Source organism: Ranitomeya variabilis, chromosome 2 (genome assembly GCF_051348905.1).
Source record: "Ranitomeya variabilis isolate aRanVar5 chromosome 2, aRanVar5.hap1, whole genome shotgun sequence".
NCBI classification, from domain to species: domain Eukaryota; kingdom Metazoa; phylum Chordata; class Amphibia; order Anura; family Dendrobatidae; genus Ranitomeya; species Ranitomeya variabilis.
The window spans coordinates 33,914,027-33,928,296 of record NC_135233.1 but is presented as its reverse complement, the minus strand read 5'-3'; positions in this window follow the sequence as shown (position 1 = coordinate 33,928,296).

Sequence of the window (14,270 nt, the reverse complement as noted above, 5' to 3'; positions counted from 1 at the left end):
GGGCGTCTCTGGTCTCGTGACAGGTTCCCATTAAAACCAGTCCCTTGTCTTGATAGTGATTCATTGGTGAGAGTGAGCCCAGTCTAACATCAGTTCGTCTGTCCGGGCCTGCGCACCCACACCGGAGGAGCACGGCAGCACACTCTGTCAGTGCGGGTGTGCACATAATGTGACTGTGGGCGCCTTCTGACGCCTGGATCCTGTCTGCCACTTGGTGCACCCGGAAGTAGTGAGTGAAGCGGGGCAAGGCGTTGTGATGTGCTGTCTGCTCACTCCAATGGCCTTCTTCTTCATTGAGTCTGCAGCCAAAAGCCGGCAGCAACCAGGCGTCAGAGGCGCCTGCAGACTCATTGTGTGCGCGTTCACACTGACACACGGAGTGCTACTGTGGTCCTCTGGTGTCAGGGCACAAGCACAGAAATGCAGTTATTTTAGGCAGCACTTACTCTTACCAAAGCACCTCTGTCAATTCTAACAAGGGAATATGCAAATAGGAGGGTGTAATGGTGCACCAAGGCATAGGCCGTGTGAGGGGGCACAGAAGAGCCCTCATTTACATATATATGTGACGCCTGGGAGACCGAGGTACCCAGCACCAGATCAATGAGGTCCGTCTCTTGAGGGGGATGTCACTAGTGGCTTGACCCGGTGCTGTGGTCTCAGGCGATGCACAGTGTAAGGGATATCATGAAGGAACAGAAACTTACTTAATCAGCAGCAGGTCCTCTTAGCTGTGATGACCCCGATTCTGGATCGACGGCTATTGTCCAAATGAAAGACTGAGGCACTGAAACGTTTAGCCAATTTACTTCAACAAAAAGGAATTTGCCACCAATACTGTCACCGGAGTCTGTATAAGAACCCTGAATTACTTTGACCCTGTCAGGATTTCCACCTCTTATTATGCGCAGTTTCTGTATGGCCCTGCTGCTGTTTGTGAACTGGCTGCCGACCCAATCTGTCTCTTCTGTGCTCTGGTTCGACGGACAACCCGAGTCCTTTTTATCGGCTTACCCCCTCTGGGAGTACTGCTGAACTCTGTGTCTGTTGCTGCGTCTTACCCTGGTGAAGCTGATATCACTTCACTTCCTTCCGGTTGCTGTTTATATATAATGAATATAGCCACGGATCCGGTATCCGTCTCTGCGCCTATCCTGGGTAGAGGTTATTGCTACCCGGTTCTCACAATGTCCTTTTTTTCTCTATTCCTCTTTTCCTACTATCGGTATTACGGGCCTATAATCCGTCATAGGGCTGTTAGGAGTTCAGTTATACGACCTCTCACTTTCAGCTCCTCAACCCAACTGCCAATCTTTTTCTCAGACCAGAATAGATCAAGGGGAGTCTCTGGAGCTCCCCCTTCTGGCCGGAGATGGTAGTGCAGTCTTGCTATTTTAATATTTGTATTTGGTGTCAATAACTATTTTTGTGGCAAATACCCCTAGGGGCGCCACATTCCCCCTTAGTTAAGAACAGTACTCCGGGACTGTGGGACGATAACATTTTGAAATAACAATTGATATATACAGAGTCTTAAAAATGAAAAGTTACAAAAACCACTCAAAAAAACAAAAAAAAATGGAATTCTGTAAAAAGTCACTTCAAATAGCGTCCATTAATACAGTTCTATCCTTGAAGGTACTAGGAAACAAAGTTCACAAAGCAGTCTTTCCGGAGCTTTGATTTAGTGTTTCCGGGCTGATAAAAAGTTCAAGAATATGCAAAAAGTTCATACAGGTAAGTCTCTGTAGGTACTGGGCTTAAACGTTACAGAACGATAACAATGACTATAGTCTTATAGTTGGTAATCCGCATACCTGGCCGGTAATTGACCCTGGGTACTACGCTGGGATCTACGTAATAGCGGTGTCTCTTTATGTGGTGTACTACTGTCTACTGCGGATATAGTATCTGCCCTCTCTGCTAAAGATAATTCCACCACTATGGGGTTGGCAAGTCCACCGTGAATGGGATCACTCTGATCAGGAATCTGTTCTTCCTGACCTGGAACCTCTTGTAGTACGGGGTCAGCCTCTTCCTGTCTTGGAACTTCTAATATTGGGTTCGGTGTTGGATAAAAGGCCACCATGGGAACCACTACTGCACCATGGTATGTTAGTAGGGTTTTGGGAAAGTCTCCTATACAGGTGTGATACATTTCCTCCTCTTTTTCCTTTACTGGTTGAACCTGTATAGGTTGAATAACTTCTGATTCTGGCTGGACAACTTCTGGCTCTTTCAACGTTTCCGGACATAATTTAAGATTGTCTCTTGACACTAGTACAGATGTTAAACCTCCATTTTTGCTAATGAGACACATTTTAGGATTATCAATTCTTGTTGGTAAAACTGTGTAGGGTACGGCTTCCCATTGATTATCCAGTTTATTGGTTCGACGATTCCTCTTGAGTACTTGGTCACCCGGTCTTAATGGAGTTGCTAGAGCATTCTGGTTGAAAGTTCGCTCTTGTGTTTCTCTGGTTTGCTTGAGGCTTCTTTCCACACTCTCTTGCACTTGGCGATACTGCTTTTGCCATACGACATCCCAATTGGAGTCTTGAACTTCTGCGTCTGGTTTCAGAATTCCCATTTCTAGATCGATTGGTAATTGGCCGGGTCTTGCACGCATAAGATAAGCTGGGGTGCAGTTGGTAGAGCTCACCGGGACATGATTATACAGATCCACCAAGTCAGGCAATTTCTCTGGCCATTGATTCCTTTCCGTTTCAGGTAAAGTCTTTAGTAGGTCTATCACAATATGGTTCATCTTCTCACATAAGCCGTTTGTTTGCGGATGATAGGCCGTCGTCCGGATCTTTTTGCAACCATACATATTACAGAATTCTCTGAAGATCTCTGATTCAAAGGCTGTACCCTGGTCAGTGAGAACCTGTTCCGGATATCCATGGGGTCTACAAAAGTATGTTCGGAATGCTTTGGCTGCTGTTTTTGCAGTCAGATCTTTTACAGGTACTACTACCAAGAAGCGCGAATAATGGTCCACGATGGTCATGGTATAGACGTAACCGGACCGGCTCGGTGTCAACTTCACGTGGTCCATGGCTACCAGTTCAAGTGGTTGTTTGGTGATTATGGGCTGCAGTGGTGCTCTTTGGCTCTTTTGATCGTTCCTTCTGAGGTTGCACGGGCCACAGTTTCTACACCACTGTTCGATTGATTTTCTCATCCCGACCCAATAAAATCTTTCTCTCAGAAGTACTTCTAGCTTTTTCCAACCAAAGTGACCAGCACCATTGTGGTAAGCCTCGAGGACCATCCTCACATCTTGTTTAGGCACGATAATCTACCAAACCAATTCATGTGTTTTCGGATTGGTGTATCTTCTACAGAGTTTCCCTTGATACATGAACATTTTGCGTCTCTCTTTCCAGAGTTGATGCGTCTCTTCTGGGGCATCCTCATCGGGATATGCACTTTGCTCAGTCAATAGTTCCTTCACTATCTTCACAGCCGGATTGCTATCTTGGGTGTCAGCCCATCTATGGTGTCCTAACGGATTAAAATTCACTTCTTGTTGTTTCTGATAGGTATTTGACTGACGATGTTTTGCCTTCGGCTGATGAAAGGCTGGTAGTTCAATTTCTTCAAGCTCCCCCGTTTCTTCTTCTACATCTCTCAAGTGTGGCATCCGGGATAGGGCATCGGCATTTCCATTCTTGCGACCTGCTCGATACTTGATCACGAAGTTGTAATTAGATAACCGGGCTATCCATCGCTGTTCTAACGCACCTAATTTAGCCGTGTCTAGGTGGGTCAATGGATTGTTGTCAGTATAGACAATAAATTATGCACCGGTCAAATAGTGTTTGAAACGTTCAGTCACAGCCCAAACTACTGCCAGTAGCTCCAATTTGAAGGAACTCTAATTTTCAAAATTTCTTTCAGTAGGCCGGAGTTTTCTATTTGCAAAGGCGATGACTTTCTCCCGACCTTCTTGCTTTTGTGACAGCACCGCTCCCAATCCCACATTACTGGCATCGGTGTAGAGGATGAAAGGTTGATGGTAATCCGGGTACGCCAGAACTTCTCCGGTTAGTGTCTTCTTTAGTTGTTCAAAGGAGTCTTCTCTTTCGTCGTTCCACTGAAAAGGAGGGTTTCGGTTTGAAGGTTTCTTCGTCTGCCCTATCAAAGTATCTTGCAAGGGCGCTGCCAATTTGGTAAATCCTTTTATAAATCTACGATAGTAACCCACTAATCCCAAGAATTGCCTCACTTCTTTTGCGTTGGTAGGTCTTGGCCAATCCCTTATGGCAGTTATTTTCTCGGGATCCGGTGCTACTCCCTCCGAACTCATGATGTGCCCTAAGTATTGTACCTTTGGCTTGAGAAGGTGACATTTGGATGGTTTGATTTTCATACCATACTTGGATAAGGCTTCGAACACCTCTGCCAGGTCTGTTAAGTGCTGTTCGTAAGTCTTTGAGTAGACGATCACATCATCTAGGTACAGGAGGACGGTCTCAAAGTTCTTGTGTCCGAGGCAACATTCCATCAGTCGCTGGAAAGTACCGGATGCGTTGCAGAGTCCGAACGGCATGCGATTAAATTCGCTTAGACCCATTGGTGTGGTGAATGCCGTTTTTTCTTTATCTCTCTCAGCCACAGGGACTTGCCAATACCCGCTTGTTAAGTCTAAGGTGGAAAAATAATTAGCAGATTTCAAAGCAGTCAAGGACTCTTCTATCCTAGGCAAGGGATAGGCGTCTTTATGGGTGATGTTATTAATCCGCCGGTAGTCTACGCACATTCTCATGGTTCCGTCCTTTTTTTTGACAATCACCAGAGGGGCCGCCCAAGGGCTACAACTATCTCTTATTACCCCGGCCTGTTTCATCTCTCTCAGCATGTCCTTCGCGCATTGATAGTGAGTGGGCGGTATGGGTCTATATCTTTCTTTTATCGGGGGATGGTCACCGGTGGGGATTGTATGTTCCACCCCTTCTATCCGTCCGAAGTCCAATGGGTGTTTACTGAAGACCTGTTCATATTCCGTCACTAATCTATATACCCCTTGTCTTTGATGGGTAGGTGTTGAATCTACACCCAAGTCTAGCTGTTGGCACCAATCCTCCGATTCTCCATCTGAGCCGTTATTTTCCACCTGACAGGTCGATTCTAAGGGCTCAATGGTTGTGATGGCATTGTTGTCAACAGTATATAACTTTGCCACTGTAGTGTACCTTGGCAAAGTGACCTCTTCCTCTCCACAGTTCAAAAGTCGTACCGGCACCCGTCCCCGGTGTACCTCGACCACCCCTCGTGCCGTGAGTATAGTGGGTCTGCTGTCGGTGTACGCTGGTTCTATTAAGGCTTGATAGTCTCGTCCTTTAGTACCAATGGCCGCTCTACACCATACCAGCATTTCTGTTTTTGGTGGGATTACAATAGACGTTGGATCACTCACCCTCACACTGCCGATTTCTCCACCTGCAACTTCTATCTGTTGCCTTAACATTAATACTTTTATTTCCCTCCATAGAACTCTCTGCTGGCATGATCGGGCGGTTTCAGCAATTTGTTGTAAGACAGAAATAACTTCAGAAAAGCAGTTTTCTAACACATTCATTCCTATCAATACAGTTGGTTCACAGTTCTGTCGGTCAACATCAACTACAATTATACCCTGTTTCTTCAATTCTGCTTTACCAATCTTTATGGTCATCTCCCTGAATCCTAGTTTCGGTACCAACTTACCATTACTGGTCCATATATCTAGTTCAACATCAGAGGGTCCTTTATCAATATCTACCTCAGCCCAGTACCTCTTATAAAGGATATATGGTATAGATGAAATCTGGGAACCTGTATCCAGCAAAGCATTGAGGGGAATTCCGTCCAACATGATAGGGATGATGGGTCGTCCTCCGATGTACCTGTCATGCCAGGGTGTTGGGCCTTGAAAATTAATTCCTGCGAAGTGGCCCGCATTCCCAGGGGATTCCCGTTTAAATCACAATTTCATGCGAAGTGGCCTGGCTGCTGGCAACGGCGGCAAATGGGCTGTCCATCCGGTCGGTAGCGGTCACGGGGTCGTCCTCTCCATGTTGGGTATCTCCGGGACCTCATCCATGAAACATCCTCTCTACGGTTTGCCAACTCCATCTTGGGTTCTCTCATCTCCTGCATGGTTTTAGCCATTGAAGCAACAACATCAGTTAAAGAGTCAAGCTTTTGCTGAAGAGCCTCATTAGTAATGGGCCCCAGGGACTTAGCACTGGCACCGGATGTAGCTGATGTCACTGGCATTCCCCGTTGCTGAAGTGCATCTGCCATGGGTTGTGTGAGATCCTGATCCCGAGGTGCCTCTGCCAGCTGGAGACGTATAGCGCTCTCCTTTAATTGGGCAAATGTCAATTCAGGGTTCTTAAAAACAAGCATGCTCACATGCCCCCGGTGAGAAGGGGTGTAGAGTCCCTCAATAAATTGATCTCTTAGCAGTTTATCAGCTCCTGTGTTAAAAATGGGTTCAGCCAGTGTAAGTGATTTAAGGGCTTCCTGCAGGTTTAAGGCAACATCTCTCACGCCCTCATTAGCTTTTTGTTTGCAATTAAAGAATCGTACTTTAGCTTTGCTGCTGGCAGTGGTTTCAAATGTAGCTTTTAATCCAGCAAATATGTGTTCAACAGTACCTTTTAGATCAGTTGCCCATGCTGTGACTTCTCGCTTAGCATGGCCACTTAACTGCATCATCAGGAGACTAACACGCTGAGCTTCACTCACGGGGAACATATCAAAATGAGCCAGCATCTTTTCCCTGAAACCGTCAAGGGTATTAGGTTCACCTTCATACATTGGAAGCCACGGGCCACCCGGGGTAAATGGCATTAACACCGGCATGATGGGCGCCACTCCTTGCACTGCTGCGCTGCCAGGCTCTCTATCGACACTCTGTCTTTCAGCTGCATTAGCGTCGCCGGGTTCTGCGGCGTCTCCGTGCTGCGACATGCTGTACCCCCTTAGTTAATCCAGACCTCTCCGGTCCCAGCTTCCGTCTAGATAATGTAGATTCGTTCCTCTGTGCAGCAGGATGACAATGACACGCTCCCTGCCGCCTCTAACTGCCGCACGCTCTGTGATGGTGGATTGTGAAGTTTTTCAGTTAGACTGGGGCTTGGGTAATGACGTAGCTCGATTAACAGTTTTGTGCCTAACGGTTATGAGATGATTACTTCAGTGGATGGCAGCCATTTTTACCCCATTATAACCAATGGAGAAAAGTCACTTTCAATAGTTTTCAATGGGGAACGGGATTTTCTTTAACAAAGTCAATTTCCAAGATTTTTCATCCAAATTTTCACAGTTTCAGACTCCAATTACGGCACACAATACCCGGTGTACGGGCTGGCCCAATCCTGTTCGTGATGCCAGTTGTGACGCCCGGGAGACCGAGGTACCCAGCACCAGATCAATGAGGTCCGTCTCTTGAGGGGGATGTCACTAGTGGCTTGACCCGGTGCTGTGGTCTCAGGCGATGCACAGTGTAAGGGATATCATGAAGGAACAGACACTTACTTGATCAGCAGCAGGTCCTCTCAGCTGTGATGACCCCGATTCTGGATCGACGGCTATTGTCCAAATGAAAGACTGAGGCGCTGAAACGTTTAGCCAGTTTACTTCAACAAAAAGGAATTTGCCACCAATACTGTCACCGGAGTCTGTATAAGAACCCTTAATTACTTTGACCCTGTCAGGATTTTCACCTCTTATTATGCGCAGTTTCTGTATGGCCCTGCTGCTGTTTGTGAACTGGCTGCCGACCCAATCTGTCTCTTCTGTGCTCTGGTTCGACGGACAACCCGAGTCCTTTTTATCGGCTTACCCCCTCTGGGAGTACTGCTTAACTCTGTGTCTGTTGCTGCGTCTTACCCTGGTGAAGCTGATATCACTTCACTTCCTTCCGGTTGCTGTATTATATATAATGAATATAGCTACGGATCCGGTATCCGTCTCTGCGCCTATCCTGGGTAGAGGTTATTGCTACCCGGTTCTCACAATGTCCTTTTTCTCTATTCCTCTTTTCCTACTATGGGTATTACGGGCCTATAATCCGTCATAGGGCTGTTAGGAGTTCAGTTATACGACCTCTCACTTTCAGCTCCTCAACCCAACTGCCAGTCCCTCTCTCAGACCAGAATAGATCAAGGGGAGTCTCTGGAGCTCCCCCTTCTGGCCGGAGATGGTAGTGCAGTCTTGCTATTTTAATATTTGTATTTGGTGTCAATAACTATTTTTGTGGCAAATACCCCTAGGGGCGCCACATTTATATATATAAAAAAAAATAATAAGCTAACACTGTATATGCCTGGGCTATAGCCTCTATAAATGTGTATGCAGAATAATTGGCATTTTGGGGAAGAAAGACCCCTTTTATATATCATTGTTCTCAGCAACATATTGTCCTGTGTACACATGTGCTGCTGAGATCAATGCTTTTCTATGTGCAGATGACGATTATGTTGACGACTGTTCTATGCACAATAGAGGGAGGTCACATCCTATCAAAACAGATTATTAAGCAGCTGCCGATCGGCCTCGTATAGTAGATCAGCGGTCGTATAAAGGCTGCAACTGACCAATGTACATGCACCTTAAATATAAGATGATTTCTCACAGCCACAGCCCGTCTCTTCAGGCTTCCATCTTCTCCGGTCTTCTGCAGCACATCCCAAAATGGTGCCCCTAAAAATAACAGTGTCATAATAATGTTCTTGAATAAGAATATCCACGCTCGCTGTGCCCTAAATAAGCCCTATGTTGTGCCCTTAGATAAATAATTGTCCCTAACAGTACTCCCTGCACAAAACATGACCCAACTGTCATGCTACTGCAGTGCAGTACAGCGCAACCTCCACCAGGGGGTACTGGTGAGGAATGGGAGGTTGCACAAGTGCCACCAGGTGGCGAAAGAGTGGTCAGACAGACAGAGTCAGCAACAGTCAGGAGCAGAAGTACCAGGGGTCACAGCAGTACACTTGGTCAGAAACAAGCAAGGGGGTCAGCAATGGTCAGAAGCAATAAGTCAAAGACAGAAGCAGGTCCAAATGCAAGCCAAGTCAAAACCAGGGAGTTAACACACTTACAGGGAAACACTGAGTCACAACAGACAGAGGGAATAAACAGACATGGGGCAAGTCAGGGATCACAGCATGACTAATCAGGATATACCAGAGTCAGATACACACACCAAAGGCAGAACTATAGCTGGCACCACCTGCAGGATGCGGCAAAGCTAAATAAGCAAATCTGAGACCAGACTGAGGCTGAGAAAAGTTAACCCCTGAAATGACCAGACTGGGAACATGGAAAGACAGGACTCAAAATCCGGTCTGACACCAACACTGTATTACTTATGGTAAATGGTCTCTATTCTCTCCAATAAAATATTCCCACCACACTGTCTGCCATTGTGAAACATAACAGTCACACCACCCCCTCAAATGAAGAGCACCACACAGTCCTCTCCATTTTTCACACAAAGCCCCCCACCGATGCTCTCCACGTGGAGCCCCCTGCCCATGTTCTCCAAAGTTGCTCCCATGTGCTCCAGAGTTCCTCCCCATATGTTCTCCAGAGTTTCTGCTCACGTTTTCCAGAGTTTTCCCCCTTTATGTTCTCCAAAGTTCCCCCTCCATGTTCTCCATAGTTTCCCCCTCCAAGTTCTCCAGAGTTTCACCCCTCCATGTTCTCCAGAGTCCTCCCATGTTCTCCAGAGTTTCCCACTCCATGCTTTCCAGGTTTTCCCCCTCCATGTTCTCCAGAGTTCCCCCTCTAAGTTCCCCAGAGTTTACTCACATGTTCTCTGGAGTTTCCCCCATGTTCTCCAGAGTTTCCTTCACCAATGTTTTCCAGAGTTCCCCTTCCATGTTCTTCACAGTTTCATCCCCTCCATGTTCTCCAGAGTTTCCCCATGTTCTCCAGAGATTCCCGCTCCATGTTCCCCAGAGTTTTCCTTCATGTTCTCCAGGGTTTTCCCCATGTTCTCCAAAGTTCCCCTCCACCATGTTCTCCAGAGTTTTCCCTCCATGTTCTCCAGAGTTTCCCCCTCAATGTTCCCCAGAGTTTTCCTTCATGTTCTCCAGAGTTTCCCCCATGTTCTCCAAAGTTCCCCTTCTCCATGTTCTCCAGAGTACCCCACACCATGTTCTTTATACAACGCCCCCTACCCTTATCTTTGGCTCTGTCAGCGCTTACCTGCTCCAGGCTCCAGCTTGTCCTCCTCCGTGGCACTCTGCATTGATGTTGTCAGCGTGATGAGGCTTCCCTCATCCCGTTGCTGTGACATTGACATCAGCAGGGTGTGCACGCCATCACACAAGAGGTCACGGAGCTGATTTGAGCTCCACTGACACTCGAAGTGCCGGCGCACACAGAGGTCCATTTGTATTTGTGTATTCAAGGCGCGAATACAAATGAATGCTCTTCTCCCCCTCCCTCCTCCAAAAAGATGCCGGTTTTCTTAAAGGGCCTGGAGGAGGGTGGGTGATTTAAAAAAACTAAAAAATATTTTTTATATTTTGACCTGGGCGCCGCCCCCTGCAACCCACCGCCCTAGGCACAGGACCTCCGATGCCAAGTGGCAAATACAAGGGGGAATCATTACTGTATAACTGCTTTAAAAAGGCATGATTCCTGTATGGGGGCACTAAGAGGGCATTATAACTGTTTGCAGGGGCACTAAGAGGACATGATAACTATGGGAGCAATAAGAGAATTATAATTTCCCAGTCTGGTTTTTCACTGGTTGGGCCCAGTCCTTTTGTCTGCCCTTATTCACACTGAGGTCAACATTGACACATGGTAAGGTCTTAATATTAGACAGTGTAGGACTGTCCCGATCAGAGTTACCTTGACAAGGTAGGATGGCTTTTGTGCTATTTTTTGATCAAAAAAGAATATTACTAAAAACTCTGTGTTATTTAAATGCACTTTTGCTTTTTTACTTAGTTACAGTGGGGGTTTTTTTGCTCACTTTTTCTCTTGTAGGTTTAATGGGTTTTGTGGCCAATGTTAACATGCGTTTGACTTCTGCATGTGTACCAACTCAAGTTAAGCTCAATTTTTTTTTCTTTGTATTGTTTGATTCTGTGCAAGCCGAGGTGTGGCCTTCCCCTCTCCTGAGCTGGAAATTGTATATAAGGCTTCCCCAGTCTGGTGTTTCACTGGTTGGGCCCAGTCCTTTTGTCTGCCCTTATTCACACTGAGGTCAACATTGACACATGGTAAGGTTTTAATATTAGACAGTGTAGGACCGTCCCGATCAGAGTTACCTTGATGTGGTGGGATGGCTTTTGTGATATTTTTTGATCAAAAAACAGTATTACTAAAAACTCTGTTATTTAAATGCACTTTTGCTTTTTCACTTAGTTACAGCAGGGTTTTTTTGCCCACTTTTTCTCTTGTAGGTTTTATGAGGGCATTATAACTGTTTGCAGGGACACTAAGAGGACATGATAACTATGGGAGCAATAAGAGAATTATAATTGTGTGTGGGAACACTAGAATAGCATTATAATTATCACTGTGTGTTGGGGCACTAAGAGGGCATTATTACTGTGTGTAGGGTTACTAACAGCATTATAACTGTGTGTGTGTGGGCGCTAGGATGGCTTTACAATGGTGTGTTGGAGCACTAAGAGGGCACTATTACTGTGTGTAGCATCTCAAAGAAGGCAGTAAAACTGTGTGAGGGCAGTATTGTAACTTTGTGGGGGCACTAAGAGGGCATTATATCTGTGTGGGGGCACTAAAAAGCATAATAACTGTGTGGGTGCACTAAGAGCAGGCTCGGACTAGCCCATAGGGTAACAGGGAAATCCCCCGGTGGGCCCCTGTTCAGATCTGGGCCCTTGTTCAGATCTGGGCCCCCAACCCCACTTTATGGGCATTATTTGGCATAATTCAATTGATTCACTCTGTATATATAAAAGCATCATCTCATCATTCATTAACCAAACTACTGAGTTTATTATTATATAGAGATATTGGTAAATTTGTGAATGAGGGTAGTGTAATATTTGTATGCCGGTGAAAAGTGGACCCCCACAGTCAATGTTACTGGTGGGCCCTTAGAACCCCAGTCCGACACTGACTAAGAGTGCAATATAACTGTGTCCTGGGGCACTAAGAGGGCATTATAACAGTGTGATGAGGCACAAGAGAGCATTATAACTGTGTGGGGGCACTAAAAGGGCATTACAACTGTGTAGGGGCACACTGAGGGGTATTGTTATCGTAAGGTTACTGTAAAAGGTGCTATTAAAGTGTGTCTAGCATAAAGAGGACATAACTATTGTTTGGAGCACTAAAGGGGCACCTGTGTGTGGTGTACATTAACTGGGCATAATTACTTTGAGCATGTACTTTTTAATTACATTTTAAATTCTGATTAGATTATTCAACCATTTTTAACCTCATTATAGAGCTCTTTTTTAATCTGGCGTAAAACAATAATAATAATCATAAAACATCCCCCAAACACATTTTTTTTTATTTTAAGTAAAAATATTTAGTTATGGTAATTTTCTTAAATCATTGCTTTATTTTCTCAGCTTTTTCTCTTTTTTAAAGCTTGTTTTTGTAGGGTTTTTTTTATTTTTCAGTGATATCACTATATTTATTTTATTTCTTTTTTTAAAGAAAAAGAAAAAAACCTGAGGAGTTGTCGAAAGTTTTTAACAGCAGTACTGAGCATGATGTCTTCCCAGATATGGACATCCACATTGCTATATTTTTTTTATATATAGGGATCCATGGAGAAACAGGAGAGAGATTTACATTGGCAACTGTTCTTGCCACTGGTGATTTTCAAACTTGAAAGCTGAGTCACCAATTTGGACTACAGACAGGAAAAGTCAGTATATCACTGCACTCGGGTACCCATTATTTTTATAGAACTTGGCATGTGATTTTTTTTTTTAACTAATAGCCTTAAGGGAAAATAGTCGTGGGTATTTATGATCTCTTTTAAACTGGTTATATATATACTGTATCACAAGCTGTTAACATTCTGTTAAAAAGACATATTTTTACATTTCTTAATGTTTGAGAAAGTTTTAGAACAAGGATCTGTTTATCTCAATAAGTTTTTGTCACTTTCGGACACATATATTTACAGCTAATTCTCGATGCTGCATTTTTTTTAATTTATTTATTTTTTCTTCATTTTAGGAAATCATCTTGTTGAAAGATAAACTATTGAATGAGAAGGAAAAAAAAATCACTTTTTAATATTATTTTTTTCAATAATTTAATTTTTAACTACTTTTATATTATTTTTTTCAATTTTAAACAGAAAATATATGGTACTTTTATCATAAAAAAAATTTAAATTTGAAACAGAAAATATACTTCTATAATAAAAAGTACAAAGCAGAATATGTGGTATTTAATATTTTATCATAGGGTAGTTTTATGTATAGCATTTTTCTTTTCTTTTTTAGCAAAAAAATGTAGGTGTTTTTTTTTTTGCAAAGCTTTGTTCCTGGTGGGTTTTTTTTCACGATTTTTTTTAGAATGCTACAGCAAGATGTTAGATGTAAGTCTAATAAAAATGTAAAAAGCAGTAAAAACAGTGCAATTTGTGCCATTTTTACTCACTTCTGATGTGTTGTTTCGAGTCAGTGCTGTGCTGCAAAAATCTCATGCTCTAGATGTGGCTTTTTTCATGATTTTACCAAAGAATTTAGTATTACATTTGAAAAACAGATGAACAAAACATATATTATAAAGGAATAAAAAATATGTCATTACAAAATCACATTAAAATAATACCATTTCTTACAAGCAAAAATAAACAATCGTAAGAAAAAAAAAAAAGCCATAAAAAGGGTGTGTAAAGGAAGCCTGATTCATTAGTGCATTTTCGTCTCTTTTCTGTTACGTTTTTAGCGTTTTGTGTTTATTTTATTTATTTAGTTTAGAAAGAGCAACCATGCACCTGCTTGTACAAAGTGCAAGAAATGACAACAAAACCAAAAGAAATGAGCCGGACTATAAGCTGGTATATTTTATGTACTTCCCAATCTTGATTTTTTTTTTTTTTAGTTCACCACTGTGGAAGGAGTTTAGAAACTTTTCATAAAGTAAAAAATGTATCACAATTGTAGTCCATGCTTCCCCTACGAGTAATTTTATGTATGCCAAAACTTTTTGGTTTGATTTTTTTTGCCTCATTTAGCGAAAAGTGTTACTTTTTGCACTAGACAGTCACAAAAAGGTTAAAAAACAAAGACATTTTTTCACCATGTGTA